The 13,617-nt window shown below is 45.8% G+C and overlaps 1 protein-coding gene across 5 annotated transcripts in view; it reads left to right on the top strand.

The window, feature by feature from the left end:
* Pcbp3 (poly(rC) binding protein 3) overlaps positions 1-13,617 on the top strand; it is a 183,931-nt gene that overhangs the window by 46,803 nt on the left and 123,511 nt on the right. The window lies entirely within an intron of this gene.

The following is a 13,617-nucleotide window of genomic DNA, read 5'->3' as shown; positions in this document are numbered from 1 at the left end:
GAAGTAACCAGAAGCTGGGAAAGGCCTGGGTAGGCATTCTTCTGTGGATGGACAAACAAGTAAACAGATAAACCTATCTGTGACATAAGCTCACCCAGCACTGATCTCAAAATAGAGTGCCATAGAAAAGTAAACCGAGGAAACATTGATCCCGAGGACTTTATACTGTGCAATCTGATTTCAGCGTCACTATTGAAACTGAGGTTATGAACCCAGAGAGCAAATGAGAGGTTGTGAAGGACTAAGGAGTGGTCTTTGGAGGGATGTGTTTATGGCTATGCGAGAATCATAGCACTGTCTTAGGAGGAAGCTGGGTAAAGGGTGCATGAAGCATCTTTGCTGTTTCTGCAATTGCATGTGGATTTATGCTTAGCTCAGAATCAAAAGCAGTTATAAAATGGCAGCCGCCCCATACTGATGCTCTTTCCAAAGACTGGTACATCACTCCCAGTAAATGGGAAATGGAAGTGGAGGAAGGGCGGGTACTTGAGAGGTCATGGCATCTGAGGACAGGGCACAGGTTGCAAGGGGAGAATTCAGCTTTTCTTTGGCTGGACTAGGAAACCATTGCAGGAATAGTAACAGATGGTGAATGACCTGGACCCTCACAGGGTGACTTTGCCTGCTATTCCAGAAAACGGGTTAGGCGACTCTTCCATTAACTTGGGGGAAAGCATGCTGGTGCTTTCCAATAGAGATGTGAGCCAAGTGGGTTCTAGGTATGATTTGAAGCAGGGTTTTCAGTGCTTGTTTAGAAATGTGGATATGTAGAGCCATAGGATGAAGCAGCAGCAGACCCACGGTTGCAGTTTGAATGCCTCAGATTGGAGACAGGAGTATGTTCTGAATGAGTTTGCTTTTAGGAGAGAGATATGGTTTTGATTTACCCTTGGTGGATGGACAGGGAACACAGGAACCAGTACCCAGGACAGGGGCAACTCTGGAGGTAGATCCAGGAGGCATTGGCTTTGGAAGTGTGGAGTTTCTGGAGGCCTGGGAAAGAGCAGGTGTGGTCCAGCATGAAGCGAAGTCTGACTAGAAGGAAAGCAGCTGATGACAGCAGTGATTGTTTTGTTGTTGTTGTTTTGAGACAGGGTTTCTCTGTGTAGCCCTGGCTGTCCTGGAACTCACTCTGTAGACCAGTCTGACTTCGAACTCAAGAGATCCACCTGCTTCTGCCTCCCAAGTGCTAGGATTAAAGGCGTGTGCTTTCAGAAGTGATCGTTAATGTAGCCTATGGTTGGATTCCTGTAGAGAAGAGTCAGGAGGGCCCAGGAAGTGGCTCTCTAGGTAAAGTTGATTGTTACGCAAGTATGAGACCTGAGTTCAATTCTCCAGCACCCACATGAAAGTCAGGAGGGACAGCATGCCCATGTAATCCCACCACTGTGGGGAGGAGGTGGGAGGATTCCGAGGGCTCTCTGGACAACCAGTCTAGCCCAAACAGGTTAGGTGAGAACCCTGTTTCAAAAAATAAGGTGGAGAAGCACTTGAGAAAGACATTCCCACACTAACCTTTGGCCTCCACATGTTCACACTGATAAGCATGCAACAACATGAATACACCGCACACGGTAAGAAACTGGGTGGTGCTTAGTAGAGAAAGCAGGACCAGGCAGGATTTTTTTCCCCATCAAGGTAATTTTGTATTAATTTTTAGAGCCAGCATACATAATAATGGGTATCTTAATGATCCTTAATATATGTTTATTATTGTACTTTGCCCATATTTAACCCGCCACTGCCTTTTTTTGTCTCCATTACTGCTCATGCTGGTCTTATTCTTTTACCCACATAGTTCTATTTGTCTGTCTGTCTCTCTGTGTGAGTCTCCAAAGGAGGAATTTTATTTAAATTAAAAAATCCTTTTAAACATTTATTTATTGTGTGTGTTGTGTTATATGCATGCATGTGTGTATCATGTGTATATATGTGTGTATGTGCCCACATTCAAGTGTGTCTATACCATGACACTTGTGATATTTAAATTGGGTACTAAAAGGCCTCCTCATGCCACTCAGAATTTGTGCCCACTGGGCCAGTATTTGCTGTGTGGTTGGAGGACAGCTTGTGGGAACGATGTCTCTCCATCCATCTTGCGGGGATTGAACTCCGATTGTCAGGCTTATGGAGTGCTTTTTATTGCCGAGTCATCTTGCTGGCCCCTTCGAAGCAGAAATTTTTTAAAGTGCAAGATATATGAGCTTTTGTTTAGTGTGCTCGAGGAGCTGGCTGCAGACGAGAGGCTGCCGGAAGTGCCTTTCCTACCGCTGCCGCTGCCGAGATCTGAGGGAGTGCTGGGTGCCTTGGAGGAGGTAATGGGATAGGGGAAGATGCAGGCGGACATGGAGACATAAAACACTGTCTAAGTGAAGGGCAATCGTATTTGAAGTAATTTGAAGATTGACAGGAAATTCATAAAAGGAATATGGAGTTCCATTTACAATGGTAAGGGATCGCCTCGTGCATGGCTCCCTGACCTCTGGGAGAACCATAGTTGCTGCTGGCATGGTTCCAAAACATGAAATGTAAAATGGAATTGGATAATCTCTCCTAAATCAATTTTGTGAGCCACATGACCTACAGAGCGGTGTGATAGAGTGCAGGTGTACAGCGTGGAGAGCCGTCTGCTGAATACATCACAACAATTGGGTTTCAAGATCGCCAAATGCTAACTTCTTTGGTTTCTGGGACCGGGTCTCTAGGTAACTGCCCCTGAGCAGTCTGTGCTGGTGTCTTTTTTGCTTTGGAGCACTGATTTGAGGGTCGCTTCACTGGGTGTGAGGAGTTCTCTGGCAAGTCTCCTGTGAGCACTCAGCCTGTGTGCACGGGGTGTGGATGACCTCAGGCTGCTTCCTGAAGGCGTGGCTCTTTCCTGGGTTTTCTATACTTATCCTGGGAACACCGTTGAGCTCAGGGCTTCCTCCTTATGAGTAGAGGCTTCCTTGTGAGGTCACTGAGCTGGCCAGTGTCATTAACCAAATCCACCCAGGTTGGATTTGTGGGTACAGTGGGCAACTTTGAGGGTGAAATATAGTCAATACTCCTTACCAGCTGAGATACTGGACTGATAGAGATTCCTATGCTGTTTTGGAGCCTCACTTGGTTGGACCATCCTCGGTGAGCATGGAGACAAAAGCCTCTCTAGCTGTTTCTTAGTGACCAACAGTTAATTGCTGGGTTTCTTTTTCTTGAGATTTTTGGGATAAATGATAGCCCACTTCTACCTAACTTCACTTTTTAAGAGATTTCAGGGTTCTCTAATACTAGGGTTTGTAGGGAAAATGGCTGCCAAGGTGTACCTGCACTGGTGACATCAGTTATTTGGGGCACCAAGAACCAGGGATTTGCATCTGCTTTTGTGTGGTTACATGTAGGTAGGTTCATCTATCTTTTTCCCCCTCCTTCAACTTTTGTAAAAACCTAGAAACCATTCTTAACTATAGGCCACATAATAACTTGTAATCCACACTTTACTATCCTTTGCCATAAGTCCAGGAAGCAGAAGTAAGATCCTGAGCTGGTCACCATGTCACTAACCACATCCACCCAGGGCCAGAGCACAAAGCATGCCCAGGGAACACTGCCGGTGTGAAATTTGGTCTTGGAAAGGACCCTTACTTGTCTGTATTATAGACTTCCACCATGAGTTGCCAACACTGTCTTGTATTTAGAGATTCATTCACCTTCCCTGTGGCTGCAAGAACACCAGGCGCATTAGACCTAAGCAAGTCTTTTCTTTCCTGAAGCAGAAAAGCCACCAGGAGTGGGGAGTTCCGTCATGCCCTCTAGCCTGGAAAGGCAGAATCTCTGGGGAAATCACAGTTGGTCAGTTTTTTTTTTTTTCCAGAGCCACTGATATGACGCTATATCCTTAGCACCTGACAGCATTGATTGACTCTGTCTGCCCCACCTGTGTCTTCCATGGATCTCTAGGGCAGAGTCTTGAACATGGTCACTCTCCTGATGGTATAGGTTTTCCTTTCTCTGCCTCTCTGTGTTCCCCTCTTCCTCACCAGTACTTTCTGTTCCTCTCTCCTCCCAATAACCCCTCTTTACATTTCCTTCTGTCCTTCCTCCAAGTCCTGTAAATGCTGTACAGTGAGGTTTTTACTTCATCAGCAAATACTGGTCCAGTGGGCACAAATTCTGAGTGGCATGTGGAGGCCTCTTGGTACATGCCAAAGGGGCAGGCACTGTGGCTGAGGCTCTTCCAGCTGTGAGGCCAGGGCAGCTGGTTGGATCTCTGAAGCTTTGGTGCTAGCTCTGAGGCTCACCCCCGCTCACTTTGCTAATTCAACGTGCACATTTCTTGCTGTAAGAAGGAAGGGGAGGGAAAGGAAGGAGAAGAAAAGGAAAGGAAAAGTGAAGCGGGGGGAGGGGAGAGGAGGATGGATGGATGACTAGAGGGAGGAAAGGAAGATGGAGGAGTGGCCATCCGCCTGAAGAGCAGGTTATCGGGTCTGATAGAAGCCCCAGGAAGGAACGTGTTTTTGTCTTCAAAGGTCAGAGCTTCTCCAACTCTCAGGTGTACAAGACTACTGAGTTTTATTTTATGTGTATGAGTGTTTTGTCTGCATGGAGGCCTGTTCACCATATGCATGCATTGTCTGTAGAGGTCAGATGAGGGTGTTGGATCCCCTGGAACTGGAGTTACAACTGGTTGTCAGCCACTTTACGAGCACCAGGAGTCAAACGCAAGTCCTCTTGTAGAGCAGTCAGTGCTTTTTACTCCTGAGCTATCGCTCCAACCCTCTCCTGATTTTAAAGCTCCAGATCTACATCCAGTGGACGTGAGGGTTGGGAGTCTGCATTTTGGCCCCTGTCTTTCTTTGAGAGGCCCTGGCCCAGACACATGATCTTCTGCAGACATAATCAGATTTGCTCCAAAGGTGGCTGCCAAGTATAGGTTGTGTTATTAGGATCATGCCATCCAAGTGCAGTGGAGGCTCTGATGGAGGGGAAAGTCCTGCTTTCCTGTGTGCTGCCCATTCTTTGTTTGGCTCCTGTGAGGCAGGGAAGGGTGTAGGCGGGGATGTGTCAGGAGGCTCCATGCTGGACCATCTGCTTAGGTCCTCATCCTCATCCCAATGTCAGCCCTACAGTGCTTCTGCATCCTTGGGCAGCTGGCTGCTCACAGGTGAGATAGACACTGAGGTTTAGAGTGCCTGGGATGAGCGTATCCCTCCAGGCCAGCTCACTGGGTCATGATTTAGCTCAGGCTTCTCTGACTTCAAAGCCCCTGTTTACTGGAAGTGGCAGTGCTGAGAAGGTGAGTCTGGCTCAGGGAAGCCTGACTGCTCATTCTCTGTGCTTCCTCCTGTGCGCATGAGCAATGCTGTCTAAAGGACTGATGTTGGGGAGAGCAGACTGGTCCTGTGGAAAGGCGCATATTTAGGATCACCATGTGGGTGCCGTGTGTGTGGCAGGGTAGATTGCAGCATCCTGCCTCACCATGGAGGTGAGTCATGTTCTGGTCACTCTGAAAGTGTCCTGATACTTTTGGGACCACCTGGTGGGGGGAGGTATGCCTGGAGGGGTGCAGCGGGAATCGGATAGCTTTTAAAAGTCTTGTCCACATTAAGTGGGATGGACTTGGGATGTAGTGTTAAACCACGAAGTCAGAGAGTTTTGGACAGTATAGGACTTTTGGAATCTGTTTCAGAACCTCCCATGTTCAGGAAATAAAGTGAAGGGATTATATATAAAACATAGCTTAACATGATATACATAGCGAAAGGAGTCAGTGTCTCATTTAAGGAGAGCAAGAAAAACCAGCCAGTGTAGCATGTCGAAGGGAGGGTTTGATACAGAAAAGGGTTAATCCCTTCCTGGCTCAGAACCACCCCAGAAGGAGTACTGGCCAGGAGCTAATGCATATTGATGGGTGTGACTCACATGGCTCTGGAAGCTTTTAGGCCCTGGCCCTGTTTCAAGACAGACCCAAGACGCCGCCTGGTCTTTCTCTGGTAGGAAGAACCCTTTGTCCCTGTGGGGTTCTTTGACTACTCAGGGATGTGTGTTCATTGTTTAGAGAGCTCTGTTGTGGAAGGGTGTGGCTGTGTTACAGGTCCGGTGGGCACATCTTCTTCATTGTAGCTATAGGCAGAGGGACTCTGAGGATGAACTGTGGAACCTCAACCTGGGAAACACGACTTCAAAGACTGGCTCCCTTGCTTGCTATGAAACTTTTGGGCAAAATATTTAGCCTTTTGAGCCTTAGTTCCCAAATCTGTGAAAAAGAAAGTGTAGTCCCATATCTGCCAAGCTGGTGTGAAGAGCACAGCAGTGGACAGGGAAACACCACACGTGGCAGGTGATCACCAAGAGGGTCTTCATGAGGCACTGACTCTCTAATGTGCAGGGTTTTCATGTGTCCAAAATGATATCCCCCCCTTTTTTAATGAACATTCAGTGCCCTAAGTTGAATATTCAACGTTGGAATTAAGGAATATTTTTGAGTTAGCAATAGTATGTTGCTTTGTGTCTCTTAGAACCATGTACACCCCATAACACATGGCAGGAATTCTGCTTCTTAAATGTACTACAAGCAGCACAGTGCCTTAGATAGCAGCTCTGGGTTGTTTTACCACTTGGTTGCCCAAGTTCTAAACATGTCTGTTTTTGCTCGGTCATCTGTGACAGACTTTCAGGATTTGAACTGCTGTGCAAAAGTGGCATTTCCTCTAGGGTAAACAGTGAGCCAAGTCGTTTTCTTTAGTGCTGTTTTTTTTTTATTTAGAAATGTTTTATTCTAGAGTTTCAGGTTCTAGAACTATGGTGTAGATTATGCCCCACACTCAGCAGTCACTTGACGTCGGCAAGGTACTCTTGTCCTGGCCACCACCATCGCAGAGGCCCTGCTACTGCTGTCCAGGTTTCCTCAGTTTCCCTCTCTTGTCATTTTCTCCTCTGTGGTAGGGAGGCCACTAGTTAGCTCCCGGCTGCTCTCACGTACACACACTTTTGTGTGGATGGGTGTTTTGTCTGCATGTATACCTGCACCATGCGAGTGCAATGCCTACAGAGGCCTTAAGTTGGGTTCTATTGTAAGCCACCAAATGACTTCTGGGAATAGAACCCAGGTCCCCTGAAGAACGGCAGCTCCCTTAGCTGCTGAGCCCCCTCTCCAGCTCTCATTCTCCTATTTTTGATGACATTGACCGTTTTTCAGAATGTTCTTTACTGATACCTGCTGGGGTCCACTGTAAGTGGCCTGGGGTCCTGAGTGTTGGGAAACAAAGCCACACAGAAAAGGTCTGTATGTGCAGGGAACACTTGTAGAGAGGTGTGCCTACTTTATTCTTTACAGAGGGTCTTTATGCATGCTTTGGAATTACCTTTGGGGATTTGTCTGTTCTTTCCTATTTATTGGTATGAAGTTGTCTATTTTATACTTTGGTTATACTTGTTTTACACTACTTTATTTTTCAAATTATTCCAACTTTGGACTTTTGAAGTTCTTTCAATTGACTTCTTGTTACTATGTGTCCTCACCCCCCCCCCCCCCCACTCTCTGTTAAGAACTTTTTCCTTTCTAGGTTTTATGTTCTAGGTTCACTTTATTTTCTGCCCCTGTCCTGGGATCATCCACATCTCTAAGGATTTCTTGTTTCTTTTTACCAGCAAACAGTATAAGAAATCAATACCAGGGTGTTGGATCTCCTTGCTCTACTGGGTTTTGTTGACAGTTCCATGGAGGTATACGTGTCTACCAGCTTCTAACTCTTGCCCTTTGTTGTGGATCATTGTGGCCTCCTTCTCTTGCTTCTGAGTAAGCCCTGCATCCAGCAGTGAAGCATCTGGCCCCCACCGTCCACCAATCTGCGTTGTTCAGCCCAGTGGACATGTGGAGCAGTGTAGGGACTGTTCACTCCTGTTCCCTGAGAGATAGCCTCACCAGCCAGGACACAATGCTTATGAGAACTTTATTTCACTGTTGGCCTAACAGACTTGTCATCTCCAGAATGAGATAGATGAGCACCTTTTCCTCACCCCGTTAGTGAGAAGTTTTACTATTTCTGTGATAGTTAAGGCTGTATTGTCAAATTCCACATCCTGTCTTGGGGTTCTCCAATGTTCTGGATTATTCCTGTACAACTCTCATGCAGTCAGGTTTATATTTAGTGCTGTAAAATGCTGTGGATTTTCATAATTGCTTTGTATCTTGTAGCTGTCATTACACATCACATAGGACAGCTTTACTGCCCTCAAAATTTCTTTTGCTCCCGTTATCCATCTTGCCTCTCAGCCACTGATAACTACTGATCTGTTTTCCAGCTTATTTTGCCTTTTCTAGAATTGCTGGAGTCAAACAAAATGTATCCTTTTCAAACTGACTTCTTTCACTGTGATAGGCATTTATTTATGAATCATCTGTGTCTTCATCGCTTGTCAGCTCATTTCTTTTTAATTGCAGCCTGGGATTCTATGAATGAACCCACTTGCTTGCCCATTCACCTATTGAAAGATGCCTTGGTTGCTTCAGCTTTTGGCAGTGTAAATCAAGCCAGTCTTAACATTTGTGTGTAGGTCTTTGTGAATGTAGCTATTTCTCTCATTTAGGGACACTGCAGGTAGCATAACGGTGAGGAGCTGTGGTCAGAGTGTGTTTAGTTGGTAGGGAACTGTCCAGCTGTCTTTATGGGAGTGGTTCCACCATTCTCTTACTTCCCTCCTGCACCCACATGCTGATGAGAGTGCCCATATCTTTGGTGTTGCCAGTGCTTTGCATTTTAGTTCTAGTATGTATGAGGTTATAGCTCATTGTTTCAATGTGCGGATTCCTGGCTTTGCTGGGTTTTAAGTGGTGAACCAGTTTTGAAAACTGATTCTTTTGGGCCTTTCTCTTCTCCCAGATGACTTGCCTCTGAGTCTCCTACTGACAATGTAAACAAGGATCTGTGGTCAGTTAGCTTGATCTACTTTTGAGGTCTATGCTCTTACCGTAATTATGATTATACATTTCTAGTGAGGTTACTCCTCCTGTGTAATTTATAGCATGCTATTCAGCATTTACAGTGATGTATGCATATAGGTCAGGAGAATCTGGGGAGTGACTGTGTTATCTAGACTATCAATAGTTCTGTGGTCCCAGATTTCTGCATACTACTATTGCTGTGACATTGTGTTTGGCCTCCTTTGATCTTTCATAGAAAAGCCCAATTGGCTAGTGCCTTGGCCTCACTTTCCATATCTCTGGCATTGGATTGCAGCCTGCCTCTACAGCTTGCTGACCATGTGTCCCTATAGCTTGGTCTGTGCTCCATCCAAGCTTTCCTGAGCCCCTGACCTTGCTCTTGGTTTCTGCCCTTCAGAGACTGCATGCCTCGCTCTGTCCACATGTCAGCAGCACCTTGTCTTCTGCATAGTTCTGCTTCATCTCCGAGGAGGCCATGCTTGCTTTTGTGCCTTACGAGGGTGGAGGTTTCCACCTAACCCTGTATCAAAGCCGTCTATGAATCTATCTCCTCTCCTTACACTATGTGACTCCTTGAGAATGCACCTGCACCTCTACTTTCTGCTGGCTCTGCTGCCTGTCAGGAGGGTCCAGTCTGCATGGCTTAGCTGGGATTGTGTGGTGGGTAGGACTCTTGCCAGTGGCCCCGCCTCCCCAGCAGCACCCAGAAGATGATAGTGGGGATGCTCAGCGAGCTGTGGCATGTGACTGTCAGCTTCACTGGGGTTGTCTGTGGACATAAGCTCCATCCCTTTTGTCACAAGCAGACTCGTGTGCTGGGGATCCTGTTTGCGATCTGCTCCAGCAGCTCTTTCCAGACTTTTCCTCATGAGGAACTCTGTTGTGATTTGGTAATGCTGTCCTGGTTATTTTTCTTGGTGCTAAGATAAAGTATTCTGACAACAGGGCTGGAGAGAGAGCTCAGTGGTTAAGAGCACTGGCTGCACTTCCTGAGAACCAGGGCTGGGGTTCCAGCACCCACATGGCTGCCTGCAATCACCTGTAATTCTGTCCTAGGGAATCTGTTATCCTCTTCTGGCTTCCATGAGCACAAGACACATATGTAGTGTGCAGACATACATATGAGTAAAACATTCATGTGCATAAGAAAATACTTGGCAAAAACAATTTAAGGAAGAAAGAATTTCACAATTCAAGAGTACAGTCTGTCTATCATGGTGGGGAGCGTGGTGGTCATGGTGGCAGGAGCTTGAGGCCTTGCGTCTGCAGCCAGAAAGCAGAGAACGAAGAACACTGTGCTTGGCCATCTTGCTCCTTTTTTTCTGCTGTGGAGGACCAAAGTCCAAAGAATGGTGCTGTCCATTTTTAGGGTGAGTCTTCCCACTTGAATTAGCACACTCAAGATAATCCTAAACAGACATGGTCAGAGGCTAACCTACTCAAGATAATCCCAAATGGACATGGTTAGAGGCTAGCCTACTCAGGATAATCCCAAGTGGACATGGGCAGAGGCTAACCTACTCAGGATAATCTCTCATAGATGTGCCTGGAGGTTTGTCTCCTAGGTGACTGTAGATTCTGTCAAGTTGGCAAACGGCACTACAGTTTCTGTGATAAAAACACCATGGTAAAGTAACTTCCTGGTAGAAAGAGTTATTCTGGTTCATGGTTCATAATTTGTGATGGCTAATCTTGGTTGTCAGTTTCGCACTCCTGGGAAGAGAGACCATGAGTTGAAGTTCTTCCATCAGATTGGCCCTGTGGGCACACCTTTGGGATATTTCCTCCATTGGTAATTGATGTAGGAGGACCCAGTCAAATGTGGGTGGTACCTTCCCTTGGCAGGCAGGCCTGGGCTGTGTAAGAGGGTGTCCGAGCATGAGTCTGGGAGCAAGCCAGTCAGCAGCATTTCTCTGTGGTTTCTGCTTTAGTTCCTGCTTGAGCTCCCACGCTAATGGCCCTCAGTGATGGACTGTGACCTGGAAGTGTAAGCAAAGAAATCCTGTCCTTCTCCAAGTTGCTTTTGTCCAGTGTTTTATTGCATTAACAGAAAGAAAAGCAGAGCACAGCCCATCATCACAGGGGAAGGCATGGCACGAGTAGCTGCATGGTGGCAGGAATATGCTGCTGGGACACCTCATAGCTAAGCAGACCAAGAAATAGGAGGAGGGCAGGAAGTGGGGCCAGTTTGTGATTAGTAAGCCCTGCCCCCTCCTTAGAGTCTCACTTCCCACAGGTAGGCCTCGCCTCCTGATTCTACGTTTCCTCCAAATGCTCTCAGCTGGGGACCCCGTGTTAGAGCATGTATGCCTGTAGGTGTAAAGTCTATAGCTTTATATCCAGGCTATAACTAGAACCAACTAGACCCCCGCTCCTTGCTTAGTATCAGATTTCCTCATCAGCAGAGGGAGTCTGCTGCCTGATGGCTGGAATGTCACATGCACAGAGACGCTTGGTCAGAAGCTGCTTGCCTTTGCTTTGGTGACCAGGGAGATGTGAGTGTTTCTCATCCCTGTGATGTGGCAGTCTGTGCACATGCTCCTCTACCTGCTTCCTTTTCAAAGGTTTTCGTTCTTCAGCAGAAACACTTTTGTTTCCCACTCAGATAGCTCTTGGCTCCTTTGAAGAAAGTTGTTAAAACAGACCACAGAGGCAGACATTCACCTTAGCCCAGACCTTCAACAGTCGTGGTCACCAGCATCACTGTCGTCTACATCTTGTTCCACCGGAAGGTCCTCGAAGACCTTCCGAGGCAAACGACACTCATGGAGACAGTTCCTTCTGGAATGCCCCCTAAAAGGCAAATTTGAGGGTCCTTTACAGTAAACTTATTTTTTCCAAGTAGAAACACATGAAAGAGATGATAAAGATATGGAACAGTAAGCATAGACTATGGTCATTGTGAAGTGTTATATACTGTGTGCAGTATTTGTGCTGTACTTTTCTGACTGGCAGTACTGGTTTGTTTATACCAGAATTGTGACACATGAACAAGGCCGTGTGCTGTGGCGTTACATAGCTGCTATGCCTGCTACACCACTGGGAAACAGGATTGTTTCCCAGGCTGACTTTGATCAAGCAGTTCTCTCCTGGCTCAGCTCCATTATAATCTGCTAGGACTTCGGTAGTCGGTCACTGGCTGAAACATTGTTAGGTGGTATCTCACTGTATCTAATACCTAAACCACAGAATATATAGAATGCTTACATGTATGTATATGTAAGAACTAGAATGCTTAAATATTTATGTAATAACTTTATGTAATACTTATGTAGAAACTTCACAGAGAAGAATTGGCAGACTTGGAAGGAAAAATTGATAAATATGCAATCATGTGAGCTACAGTAATATTCCTTTTTTAGTAGTTTATAGATCACATTCACACACAAAAAAGTACTGAGGTTTTAATGACCCATACCAGCTTCACTTATGTGGTCATTATACAATAACTGTAGCCGGTAGACAATATTATGCCATTAGCACGTGCTGAGGATCAAGGTCAGAGCAACCCCTGGTAAAGTGCTCTATTACTGAACTATCCCTTGGTTATAGAGATGAGTTTTCAGTTCTGTAGCCCATGATGCCCTTGAAGTTGAAATCCTCTTGCGTCTGCCTCTGCCTCCCAAGTACTGCGGTTATTGGGTGTCCACTACCACTCCTGTGACACTGTTTACGTTTTGATTGTTAAACCTTGCATTTTGGGTAAAACTCACTTGGTCTTGCAGACCTATGTATTTCTGGATTTAATTTGCTAGTGTTCTGTTGTGATTTGTGTTCATGAGGTGTTTGTCTCGGGCTTCTGTGAGGTTTCTTCCATGGTTTTGGTGTCAGCTGTCGCTGGCCTCATAAAATGTGATAGAATGGAAGAGGACAATGACATGTCCTTTCTCCTGTGTTCGGTTTCTGTCACTGTCTGATGAAACACCACGGACAGAACGCAAGCTGGGGAGGAAAGGCTTTATTTGGCTTACACTTCCAGATCAGAGTCCATCCCTAGAGAAAGTCAGAACAGGAACTCTATTAGGGCAGGAATCTGGAGGCAGGAGCTGACGTGGAGGCCTTAGAGGATGCTGCTTACTGGCTTCCTCTTCATTTCTTGCTCAGCCTACTTTCTTATAGAACTCAGGACCACCAGCCCAGGGATGGCACCACCCACAATGGGCTGGGCCCTCACTTATTGATCACTAATTGAGAAAATGCCTTTCAGCTGAATCTCAAGGAAGCATTTCCTCAACTGATGCTTCTTCCACTCTGTGACTTTAACTTGTGTCAAGTTCACTCTCAGAACCAGTTGGTACAACTGGTGTTCATTCTTTTTAAAACAGAATTTGGCAGAATTTACCAGAAAACCACCTGGGGAAAGTTTTTTCCCTAATTCAATCTCTTGTTTCAAGTTTATATTTTCTAGAGGTTTTGGTTTTGTTTATGTTTCTAGGAATTTGTTAATTTCATCTAACTTTGATACAAATTATTCATTGTGTTACCTTATTCTTTTGTCTTTGTAAGTTTAGTAGTAATGTTCTTTATTTCTTGGTTTTAGTCCTCTTTTTGTTAGTTTAGGGACAGGTTTGTCAGTGCTTTTCAAGGAACCAACTTTTGGTCTTGTTTTCCTGTCCTTCCATTTATTTTTAATTCTAAAATTTACCGTTCCTTATGATTGTATTTGGGTTAATTTTCTCTCCTTTTTCTAGTTTCTC

This window comes from Arvicola amphibius, chromosome 9, assembly GCF_903992535.2.
Source record: "Arvicola amphibius chromosome 9, mArvAmp1.2, whole genome shotgun sequence".
In the NCBI taxonomy this organism is placed as follows: Eukaryota; Metazoa; Chordata; class Mammalia; order Rodentia; family Cricetidae; genus Arvicola; species Arvicola amphibius.
The sequence above is the reverse complement of the archived record's forward strand: the minus strand, read 5'-3'. Positions and strand labels throughout refer to the sequence as shown.